Source organism: Cupressus sempervirens, chromosome 3 (genome assembly GCF_028749045.1).
Source record: "Cupressus sempervirens isolate cs-2001-9-10 chromosome 3, ASM2874904v1, whole genome shotgun sequence".
Classification (NCBI taxonomy): domain Eukaryota; kingdom Viridiplantae; phylum Streptophyta; class Pinopsida; order Cupressales; family Cupressaceae; genus Cupressus; species Cupressus sempervirens.
The window spans coordinates 1,056,534,000-1,056,547,324 of NC_143120.1; the positions used below are offsets into that span (position 1 = coordinate 1,056,534,000).

General features: G+C 35.0%; 1 protein-coding gene across 1 annotated transcript in view; it reads left to right on the forward strand.

The window, feature by feature from the left end:
• The window catches only part of LOC149570377 (RNA polymerase II transcriptional coactivator KELP-like), a 119,179-nt gene that overhangs the window by 24,539 nt on the left and 81,315 nt on the right, over positions 1-13,325 (forward strand). The window lies entirely within an intron of this gene.

Consider the following 13,325-nt stretch of genomic DNA (forward strand, 5'->3'; position numbering starts at 1 on the left):
TTGTTACTCTGACTAGTTTAGCTTTTATGACCTTTGCAAGTACTTGTAGTTTTCTGATTGGGCTTGGGTACTTGGCCAATTTCTTTGCTTTACTGAACCGTGACTGCAATGGTTTTTTGTTCACTAAGAGTTGTAATGTTGCCTTTTTTAATTTAGACAATTTGTGCACATTTAGCTAGTTTCCAAGTTTTCCCGAGGCTAAATGTTTAGTTAAGGAGCACTCCAATGTTCTTGGAGAAGCATTTGATCAGTCTTGCAGAACAAATGTTGTTGAGTTTGAGTTCAGTTGGTTAGCTGGAGCCTTTTGTTGGAATTTGGGCCCAAATTTTAAGATGATAAACAACAATAATAAGGAGCAAAAACTGAAACAATAAACACCAGAAATATCTTGGGAAAACCCTTCTAGAATGAAGGGAAAGACCTAGCCACACAACAAAAAATATCATTTTATTAATAATAAAATTCAAGTGTATGATGTCTTTCACTAGATGCGATATATATAACACAAGAGAGACTCTTCACTTAACAACAAAAGGTCTCTTGAAATTTCCAACGATATAACTTTTTATTACAAACACAACTCTTCATATTTCCATGCCTTCACAAATTATGAATGACTTAATATTTAATATTACAAGTTAACATAAATGTCCTTTTTAGTTGAAGGTGACTATAACGAAATTAATGCCCAGAGATAAAGATTTCTATCGCAGCTACAAATTCCAACACTCCTTCGTAGTGAGAGAGAAATCTTTAGCTGAACAGTCACACAAGGTTGCAACCAAAATGTCAATGATAATATCTAATCACATAGATCCTATTAAATTTCATGGAATCACTCAACATGAAAACCCTGCAGGAAACACAACCTGTTTTCATGATTTTGTCATGACACTAAGAGAACAATTTACTCATTCTTAATAATCATGGAATCACTCAACATGATAGATTTGTAAGAATCCTAGCTAAGCCTTATAGATTCTGTCCACGTGAATTGTCATGACATTACTCAACATAACATCCAACTCCCATCACGGATTCTCTCCATGTGATGTCATCATGGATTCTCTCCACATGATGATCGTTTCCAAAGCGAAAGAGTTATCATAGCGGATTTTACAATCTCATTTATTCGCACAAGAATAAAATTAGGCATTATGAAAACAAGACTTAGTTCCATTTAAGTCTCAAATTTACAAATACCACAAGCATTATAAGCATATATGAGAATGAAAGGGATTCCATAAGCACTCCCTCTTAATTATGAAGCCTCCCTCTGAAGCTAAAATCTTCCTCTAAAGCTCAACATCTGTAACTTATCGCTTCTAGTTGCGTCCTGCAACCAACAATGGTTATTAATAACTTCATAAGATTAAACCCTCATCTCAAATATATGACTTAGAATACTTATATGTTTGAAGTATAATCTTCTTGATGTGAATCAATAACTAGTGCTAGAAGTAATGTATGCAACTATTACAAATAGGCTCTAGCCGGTTAGTACTGAGAAATATTTAAACAAATATTCTACCCAAAAATAATTCTAAGTAATACACGTAGAGATAGTGTTAAGGAGATTTATGCATGGAGATATCGTTCAAGTGATTCATGCATTGAGTCAAATTTTGCCAAGTGTCTTTCATTGCCACGCAAAACATACAAAGGAGTAACTAAAGGACTCAATCGTCTCCCACAAAGACTAGAGCAAGGATAAGACTAACAGAAAATGCAGGCTTCACAAATTTCCAAAAAGACAACAATCCAATGCAAATAAATACTCCAAAAATTTCGCACTTGCATAAAAGCGCTCATGTAAAACATAAATGTTAAGTTGGCTGAAAGAAGACAAAATCGAAATTTCTGGTGAAATGCACAAACGAAGGTGACATGATGTCATCAAATGTCATGATAAGAGCTGTTGGCACCATGAACAATATCAATGATGATGGCATCTGTTACGCTGGAGTCTGGCAATATGATGACCATGGAAGTAGTACCAGTCTTCACATACTAGGATTCCACTGTATCCATTGAATGTACGTAGAACCAAATGACTCCCAATACCCTAGTCTTCCCATTGCTTGTGACTCTCTCTTGACTCTCACTGTCATGCCTTGTCTGCGACCTTCAACACAAGCTTGTCTAGTGAGATATTATACAGACTGCATGTACATAGTATCCTGAAGTTTCATGTACTCAGGTTGACTTTCGTGATTGACGAGCCACTTACTCACCTGTTCACTCGACAATGAAACAACACACAAGGATTTGACAGAGCAAAGAGAAGAGTAAGATACAATGAATTTTCTCACTACAAAATTTCCTTAAGCTTGAAAGGCTTAAAAAATCCATCAAAATAGAAATTACGACAATAGACTATACATGAAAGAGAAATGAAAGTGAAAACACTCACCTTGACAATGAATTGACGAATGCAAAGATGCAAAAGAATATAAAAGATTAAGAAAGAATCACGAGTTGCTTCTTTTGCTTAATATAAAATCTAATCACAACCGTTCATGCATATGACCCTGTAGCTAACCACAATTGCACAGGCTTTCCTTTCATTCATACAAAGGAGTCACAAAGTGTGATGAAAGAATAAAACTAGAAGATAATATGAGAGAAACAAAATAGTAGGAAGATCCATCAGAAGCTTGAAGTCACCATCTAGAGCCAACAAACTTGGAAGCAAAAGAAAGGTCCAAAATACTATACAAGATTTTAGTTTGGGCAAAATACTTTCGAATATCAACAATGAATTCAAAACATAGATACAAACACGATAGCCAAACAATGTAATGAAAAAATAAAAGATATCCCGCCAAAATTTGGAATCCATATGAAAAATGCAACAATTGTTCTACACAAATATATAAGAAAGCATCTGTGGGTAAAGGAAAGATTTGACCTACTATCCCAAGAACACATACAAAGCCGAAGAAAAACATAAAAGAAAGAACCTGAAACAATATGGACATGCAAGAATTTCTCTCACAGCCACCATAATAAACACATATATTCACTCTCCTTACTTGCTATTATAAAAACAGGCGCTGATACCATGTTGGATTTTGAGCCCAGATTTTAAGATGATAAACAACAATAATAATGAAGGGAAAGGCCCAACCACACAACAAAAAAATCATTTTATTAATAATAAAATTCGAGTGTATAATGTCTTTCGCTAGATGGGATATATATAACGCAAGAGAGACTCTTCACTTAACAACAAAAGGTCTCTTGAAATCCCTAACGATATAACTCTATCACAAACACAACTCTTCATATTTCCATGCCTTGACGCATGATGATGGCTTAATATTTAACATTACAAATTAACACAGACGTCCTTTTCAGCTGAAGGTGACTATAACGGAATTAATGCCAAGAGATAAAGATTTCTATTGCAGCTACAAACTCCAACACCTTTGATGCTTTTGAAATTGATTTCTGACCTTTTGGGTGCTGCCAAGCTTCTTGGAGGAACAGGTTATTTTTAGAAAGTCACTCAGTTAGTCCAATCATTGTCTCTAGTCTTCAAAATCATTGTGGTGTGATCAGAATTGCAAAACTATATTTGGGTGCTTTCTACAATTTGGATATATTATTAAGTTGTTAAAGTAATATTTCTCATAAGTTTTCCAGTGTTTGAAAGATTAAAAAGGACAACCAAGTGTAATAGCTTATTTTATAGGTGTTGAAAAGTTATTTCTAATGGATGTCTTGGAAAATGGACTTTAGTCATAAAAAAAACACTTATTATTTATCAAATAAGTGAGAAGTACTCCATAAGTTTAATTATTTATACTGCAAAGGAGTTTTAGAGCAGGGAAAAAGAAATACATTTCTGTGATATTGCTATCAGGATTTAACTCTGTCATTTTGAGCACACAGTTAAAAAAAGAAATACATTTCTGTGATATTGCTATCAGGATTTAACTGTGTGATTTTGAGTTTGACTCAAAATCACACAGTTAAATCCTGATAGCAATTTCACAATTTGACTTGCTGTAGAAATTATCTCCTACTTATCAAATACATTTCTGCTTTAAAAAGTTATCAAAAGGGTTTGTGGGCTGGCTGTTTGGGTTGTTGATGAATTTGATTTTGCTTCTGCATTTTGGAGATAACTTGTGTTTTTCCCAAAAACCCTGGTGGATGAAATTCTTTAGAGCTTGCTGGTTTTGGTGGTGAACAATCTTCTCTAGATGGTTTATGTTGGTTTCACTTTATAAATCATGATGGAGTTTCATTGTAGTGTTGTTTTTTGCAAAGACTAGCCTGTTGTTTTTTGCAAAGATTTAGAGGTTTACAAATTTATGGGAATTTAATGAACTTTTGTAGAGATTTAGTAGAAGTTTTTTAGGCTAAATTTGGAGGTTATTGGTGGGCCATATGTCTTGGTTGCAAGCTCTTCTAGTTGTTGCCATACTTATCTGTGTGCATATTTTGGGTATTAGATTACAGATTCTTTGAGTTGTGAAGGCTAAAGCGCAATAGTTGTAGGCTGTACAAGTCTGAGATTGCAGATTGCTGGTGTGGGTGGGCCGTACATTGTAATGGGCTGCCTGTGAGGGTTGCATGAGGACTTCTTAAGCTAGGCACTTCCTTTTTTGTAGACTTTCCTTGTTGGTAGGAAGCATCTTGCTGTTTGGAGGATAGTTGAACAGAGTTTTGAGTTGAACTTTTTATGTTATCATGATTTAGGAGGCTACACATGAAATTAGCATCTGACTATAAGAATCTTATACTAGTTCAAATCATATTTCATGTACATTGTAAAGATGTTTTAGATGGGTTTCAGATCTTAAGGTATTACAATGCAAATTCTAGTTTTGGAAGATTTTACCAGTTTAGTCAAATTTCAGTGATCATTAATTTTTAGTGTGTTCTTAGTGTGGTTTTCAGTTTGGTTATTGCAGAAAAAAGCTATCAGTGATATTGTAACATCCAGATTTTTCCAGGTCTAAATTAACATCTAACATAAGCATAAAATACAGTTATAACTTCGATTTCATAAGAAGGCAGTTACATCATTCATGTTCAAGTGAAGAAGATTTACCGTTAAAGTCAGTTAAACAAAATTTTCTTAACTAAATACTTGAAATACCTTTTAATGAAATTACTTCAAAATTGAAATCACATACCTCGGAAAACTGAGACTGAAAATCATCTAAGTATGCTTCTGCAACCACTCGGGTTAGTCCACAAATACTTTAACAATTTCTTAAAATCGATTGCTATCTCAAAAATCATTTGATGATTACAACTATAATTTAAATTAGGGCATCAATTACCATCAATTTATTTAGGTCTTCTGATACCGCTTTACCACTTAGGGCTTCCGCGACCACGAAATTCAATTAGGGCATTCACGATGACGGATTCTATCTAGGGTTTCTGCGACGACGGACTCAATTCAGGGCTTTCGATACCACGGATTCAGTTAGGGCTTCCAAAACCATTGTATCATTTAAGGTTCCAACTATCACACAATTCAATTAGGGCTTCGGTTTTCTTTTCCTTCTGATTGCTTATCTCTTCATAATAAAAATGATAATACTTGTTTGCTGCTGAACAATCGAATGCATAGCTTACTTCTGTCAACATCTTGGGTGAGGTGACACATTGTTAGGGGCTTTACCACCCAACCTCGGACCACATAATATCCCCACACGATCTCCAATGAGAAAGGCCCTCCCTACTCGGAATTGACAGGGAACATCTTACCATCCACTGGACTTCAAGATATAAACACGCCATACGACTTGGCAGCAGGAGATCGCAATAGCAAAAATGTGCATGAGCTATTAATTCATATTAAATTGATAACATTGAAATGTCATAACTGATTACTTTTTCATGTTGTAGTAGATTTCCTTTCTCTCACCTTGTCACCCTTTCTCTTGGCTACACAGCCGGGTGAGTTCCAGGTATTCAGGATTTCTCAGAGCGAACGGCTCCTTCATTTATTCATCCATCACTTCATATTCTATGATTATGTTCTTAAGAGTTCTCAAATTGTCAACATTCTTGTAATTCTTTTTAACAGTTTCATCTATATCTCCTCACTATAATCAGGCCATCAGGCTGGTGACTTCTTGGTGCCTGAACAATTATCCTTATTGTTAAGTCTTGTACCTTATTCAACTTATTCTGGCTCTCAGCTTGGTGAATTTCCTTGGTACTCCGTTTTGATATTCAATTCAAATTAAAACAATATTCCATACTGTATTATAACTTTTATCATAGAAGAAGATCATTCAAAGACTTACTAATTATTTCATTTAGCTCTACATATTCAGACAAATATAATTGTGAAGGAATAAGAAATTCAGACTTGTAACTCAAAGTCATATCTAATTTGGATGTATTCTGATTTAATCACATTATCTGAGTTTACAGCATGGTTCTACAAATGGTGTAAACACATTTATCCTTTCCTATCATACTTACATTGGAAGTTAGCTTATCTCAGTTATAATCATTTTTTTATTTTGTATATTAAATTTGATCATGGAGGAAAAAGCCATTCAAGAAAGATTTACAGCATTATTGCATGTTCTGATATATATAATGATACAGATTCAAAATGTAATTCATTGTGGCAGTCGATTGATCTTACATGCATAAAATGCACTATGGCAGACGGCTTCAACTATTATTTCCTATTATTTAAAAGTCAGATTGAATATGGATTTTATATTCATAAATCGGGTTTTTCTAATACATGGGGAAGAACGATATACAAATATATAACAGGAGCAAATTATATATTTATTTGCTTTGATTCAGTTCTTATGTAAACTCAGCAATCTTATTGAAAATGAAAATAGCATAAATCCAACCTTACGTGACTTCTTTTCTCACTGCACTCTGGAAGGCCAACACCTGAGAAAGATTGCCTAACCAGCTCTGAAAAGCCACGCCTGGGATCCTTAGTGTATGGTTCTGGTTTTGAATCATTCAAAAAGAAATAACTTCTATCCTAAAGAAATTCAAAATTCTGGAACTAATAACCAGGCCAGAGATGTAAGGAAGAAGTTGTAGGCTGAGGTGAAACCAAGATACGACAATGATTGCATAAATAGAGTTGAGCTGACCATATGGCTACCCAACAGTTACAAAGATCATTCGAAACATTAAACAATTGGCTAAAGGAAAAGAAAGAAGGAAAGAAGGTAAAAGGTTTAAAAAAGTTATTTTTCATTATTAAAATCTTATAAGTAACATCACTTAATAAGAGCCCGACTCTATGGCTACCGTCCATTACAAGAAACTATACGAATTCCAAAGAAGTCTAAAAGAATTTAAAACATAAATACTATTAAACATGTCAAACAATAATCGATTGAAAACAAGAATAATAAAGAAGAAAATAGAATTAAAATTCAAAGATTATAATAATATAATTATTATAATCCGAACATTATTATAAAATATAACTTTTAAATTATTAAATGATAATGGTGCCAAATCATGGTTATATTTAAATGAATATTTATAAACAATTATTATAGATACTACGACAAAAGATAATTAAAAACTCTTTAAGATACGTTTTATATTTTAACTCAATTATTTTATTTTAAATTATTTATTTAAATAACTCATGCAATTCCACGGGTGTATCTTGTTTCAAATTGCTAGGTCCTTTACCCATCTGCCAGTGATGGTGATGCCCTACCTAATTCTTTTCTGACAATGCTTCCACCCCTTCGACATGCTCCCTGCAAGGAATTCCTCTGTAATTAAATTATATATTATAAATAATCATATCAGTTAACCTTTCATCTTAATTCCATGAATTCACAATTAACGATCAACTAACATGTCATCTTCACTTGAAATCATAACGACTAACTATCTTACCATTTTGCCAGATTATATCAAATTAAACTGCCAACTGACTTCATGTGAACCTCAACATCTATATTTCAAGCTAGGTAAAAAATTGGGATGTAACAGATATCAGACCTGAACCAACATAATATTCATCATTCATCTGGCTGTTGTTTCAACTTCATTGGTAGTCCTTCGTGCTAGGCATTGCTTGGTGATATTTTCAGCAGCGTGTCCCAGTTTATTAGCATTGAATCTTTTCATAGCAGAACTGTAGCTACTTTACCAGCCATCTAAGAGTTTTTAGAGTTCAACATTTGATCATCCTACTCATTTACGCAAGGAATGATAGTTATTAACTTTGTAAAACTCATATTTATAACAAAAAAATATGATTGGTTACATATCAATGTTGAAATTCATATTTTCAAGAATTACAAAAAATAGGGCTAGTTATTATAGTGGTCTCAATACTGGTGATCTTGCTAACCTGTTGGTAAATACTTGTTGCAGTTTAGCAGTCACATAATATAGTTTCAGTAATGTTTGTCAGTTTCAGTGGCTTCATTTTAGTACTACTTTTTGACAGTTGCTAGAACAGAGTTGAAAAGGTGTCCACAGTTGATAATTCTACACGTCTGTTGATGCAAAACTGTTTAATTTGGTGCAGAACCCATACATTAAAAGGGAATATCGAAAGATGCTTGCTACACCCAAATTTATGGAATCAGAATCAAGTATGAGAAAAAGGCTACACATTAGATAACTCATGTGGATCCTGCAATTGCAACAAATGAAGATAATAACACCAAGGAAGTAAAAAAAGAAGATGCTAGAATAAAAACAAATGATGATGAAGCTGAGATTTCAAAAGCAACTGCAGAGGAAGAGTACTCGAGTTCTCTTGAAGATGATAGGTAGATAGTAGATACTAGAATCTCCTTGTGAAAGAGAGTCAGATCATGTGAATGATTGGTCTAAACAAAATGTTGAAAGTAACTCTCCAGTTTCAGATAATCCACTCTTTGAGATGAAAGCAAAGATATCTTATGATAACTCATTTTATGAGGTAGATTTCTAGGATGATTTTGTTGAGAGACTTGTAGGAGAAAGGTGCTTAACTTGATATTAATGATGGTTTGGACTTGGAGCATGCTGAAATTTTTGAATCAGCATCCGCTGATCGGTCTTATGATAATTCTGATGACATTAATTTAGTCTACAAACAAAGTGTTTCAATTCATGAAACATACAAGTATGCGCTTGAGCAAAATGGTGGTATTGAGCTTGCTGCAATTTTCAGACCAGCAATTGAAGGTAAACAATTTGACCATCTTCTGGATTATAATCCAATGCAAGATGGTAATCATGAGAGCAAAGGATTGATACTTTGTATTTTGTTACAAAGTTGTTTTCATTAAGGAATGCATTATAGGGAAGGTTTCAAAATCCATGGATGTCTACCCACAACAATACGGGGTCCAGGGACCCCACTAAGATATTGAGTTTGAAAAATAAAAGGTTGTCCTCCATACAAGAATCATAGTTTGCGAATTAAGACAAAATAGATGTCTCATCTTGTCATGCATTGATTTAACAGTGGGTCAGCCTTGCATAATGTGAGTTTGCATCTTGTGTAAGTGAAATATCTAGAACAATAGCTCCAGAGAAACTTAATAGCAACAGGATCATAAAGTAGGTTTTAGAGAAACTCAATAGTAATAGGATCATAAAGGAGGTTTTAGTTGATTGTGGAGGATTTTTAGGGGTTGGTTTAGGAGTCCTTTGTTGGTTAAGAGGGTTGAAAACTTTTGTAAAGTGCATGCTTGTTTACTATATGCTAGATATTGTTTGTGAGGAATGATATTTATCACATTTCAAATCTTTTGGGCTGCTTGGTGATGGGTGTTTTATGACCACAGCAACATAGAATAAAGTGCTGAAGGATTCTCTATCCTTTCTTGAGCAAAGACTTCTCGTACACTAAGGTTGCAAAGATCGCCTCCAAGGTTCCTACTGAGAATTTGCAACTTTATGTTGGCAATCCAAGGGGGACTTGTGTTTGATATTGTTCTACACTTCTTTAATGTGTGTTTGGAACTTCATCATCAGATGTAGTGATGTGGTGATGCTTCTCCCTTTGAACAAACTTAATTGAAATGAAATAAAATTAGAAGGAAAGGGTTATAAGGATTTGAATTTACTTCGAATGGCAATGATATGATGGATAATATGCTCTAATGGACGTATTATAAATAAATCAAGTTCTGCTTTGCCAAAGTCAACGATGACTCCACAAGAATCGGTGTAATCTTCTAAGGATTATGCAAAGAATTTTCATATCATAATGAATGTTTTCCTAATGAACCATGCACATTTGATTATCCAAGTTAAGAATCCATAAAAAGGGCCCAGGCTAACTTTACATTGCAAATACAACAAACCATTGAAATTTAGTAAACACTGTAACGTTCTCCATTGAAATTAAAACACTTAATTTAACAATTAAGAAATTGGAAGAACACCATGCAACAAGTTGAAATAAACACGAATGCATTGTATCCCAAACTCTTTTTCTCCAACTCTTAAACGATATTATCTCCTTCCCCTATCCTACTTCTATAAGGAGCACAAGCTCATCACTTTTAATGTGCTAACTATGAATTACAAATGAGGGGTGGCCTTTCATAGAGTGCCTTCCACAAATGAATGAACGAGACTGATTTGAAATCAAGGGCCAAGATTTTAAGATGAAACCCTAAATAGGGTTTTTCTAACAATAGTTTTTATGACAAATAAACCCACCAGCAAGAAAGTGGGGTCAAACAGACTAATGAGGGAAACATGTACATTGGGTATTTAGTAACTCATTGCTTAAAATAGCTCGTCTTTTATCCCTATCTCAAAACACTGTGAATTTGGACTTATCAACTTGAAGACGTTCAATTATGTGGTGAAGATGTTTGAGCGACATGTCAACATGCTGGATGCCATGCAGACTCGATAACTCAACATAGGCAATATTGTCTAATTGGATCATTTTGCGACCAAGGTTCTAACTTTGATGAACTCTTTTGAAACTATCTATCCTCGATCAACTTCTTCCTTCCATGTACTTTGGAATTTTCCATTTTTGAAATGGATTGGACTTCCTTGTTGATGATTCTGTCATTCTAGAATTTCTCACACAAAATTGCCTAGCTATGATGGTCTTTGATTTTTGGAGGAATTTCAAGATTTTATGTTCTTCCTTCTACATTTGTACTTGAACTTTGATCTTTGAGGTCTTGAACCTTGAATGCCTTGAATTGGATTGTTTGGAACTTGAAAATCTTTCACCTTGGATCTCCATGTTTCTTGATGTGTTGATTGTTGGGTAGTTAGGTAGTTAGACATAACTGAGGGAGTTACACGGGTGTGACAGTTTGCCTCTGAGCCCCGCAGACACAATATGTATAAACCTCCATAAGCAAAGACATGTTGTGTATTGCAAATGTAACCTTGTGTTCGATGATGAATTGGATTGTTTGGAACTTGAAAATCTTTCACCTTGGATCTCCATGTTTCTTGATGTGTTGATTGTTGTGAACTTGGGTAGTTAGGTAGTTAGGCATAACCGAGGGAGTTACACGGGTGCGACAGTTTGCTTCTCAGCCTCGCAAGCACAATATGTATAAACCTTCATAAGCAAGGACATGTGTATTGCGAATGTAACCTTGTGTTCGGTGATGAATGAATATATGAATTACTTTTGAGTTTTGTATATTTCCCATGTCAAATATCTTTTCTTATATATCTATGCATTAAATTCTTGTTACCCTAGCAGGGTAAACATTTGGCACCATTGCCAAATTGAATTTGGGAAGCACACAAACATAATAGATAGGACTACTCCTGAACAACAACAGGACAACCAATGAAGAAGAAATTACTGAATTTTCAAAGGGGAGCGTGCTTTGGTAACTGACTTTCGTATTTACTTGTGGGCTGCCATTGAGATATTTGTACGAAGGGAGGCGACACAAGATGAAGTTACAGAGGACTCTGTGTGGGATGCATTGAGTGTCAGTCTTGCGATGGATAGGCTTTTGCACCAACTGCCTCGTCTATTGGCATAAGCATCCCTTGCATAGCGAAACTGAAGGGAAGAAGTCAAGTGCGAACAATGTCAACAACAAATCCTTCAGAACTTTGTTGTAAGTATTCGTTGGGAGGGGAGATGAACGCGATGCAACTTGGCAAAGGACCAACCCATGAGCTTTAAGCCTTGGGAGTGGCAAATAAAAAGAACACATGTAAATCTATAATGACAAGGTCGTACAGACAACCCACTCATCTTGTACGAAGATATAAATAAATAAAAAAGTGTTTTGTTTGTTACTTGACGTTTTCTTGGAATTGATGCTCAATCTATTATATACATATAGAAATAGGAAGGAGCCAAATGATGCCGTACACGCCACACACCAAGCCCTAATTCTTGCATAGCAAGCTGAATGATGACAAAGGTTCAGGTAACTCACTGAGGGACAACCAGTTGAAGGGTTGCTCGAAGGGGACCACAGAGGTGTCACAGAGGGTGAGCACGATGTTGCCACGAGAGGTGCAATGACCGAAGGGGAACGTAGTTTGCTCGAACACTAACGAGTGAGAAGTAGTGAGGAGTTATTGGAGAAACATGCCAAAGGTTAAATTGGATTGAGGAAATACGAGAGGAGTATTAAAATTTGTCTTTTGCACCATGGGTGGAAAAGTGAAGCACGAGTGAAGAGGGAATTAGTGTGCTTGGAGGTGCTAAAGCAACATGAGCATGGGGTAACCAAGACACTCAGTTTGTTCTTCACACACCGAACGAGTGATTACAGTTCGTTAATCAAAACCCTTTTTTGGACCTTGCCACACCACAGTGCAACCTAGGCAACGCGAGTGCATAGGTGTAGATACAAACCTCGTGTTGGAGTTTTAAAACTACTGAACAACAAAGGTTCAATACCAAATTGATAGTACTCACATAACCTAAGGATTAGCCAATTCCCATTAGCAATTACATGTGTAGACCATTCAAACCCAACTTCAACAAAACCAAGGGTGGTTTTCTACTCTTTAGGTTCTGCAAAACCAGGGTGGGTATACCCAGGGATGATTCAAGACTGGAAGATACTGTATGAGAATTATTTTAGTTTCATTCTGATTTTCATCTCAAATTCTCAAATACATGCATGGTTCTGGCATTTTGAATAAACACATCCCATATAATAGACTTGGCCAAATTTCTTCTATAGATTTGCAAGTGTTCACAGCAACAATGGCTAACTAAGGCTAAACACTCCATGCAAACAAGTGCTGACCATCATTTAAGATCTTCAAGAAATGTAATTTAAAGATGATTGTGATTTTATAATTGATGCTCCTTCACAATGTTATTCTGCATACTGAGTAAAGTTCGATTGGTGCCTATTCCATTGAGATTCAGAGTCTAC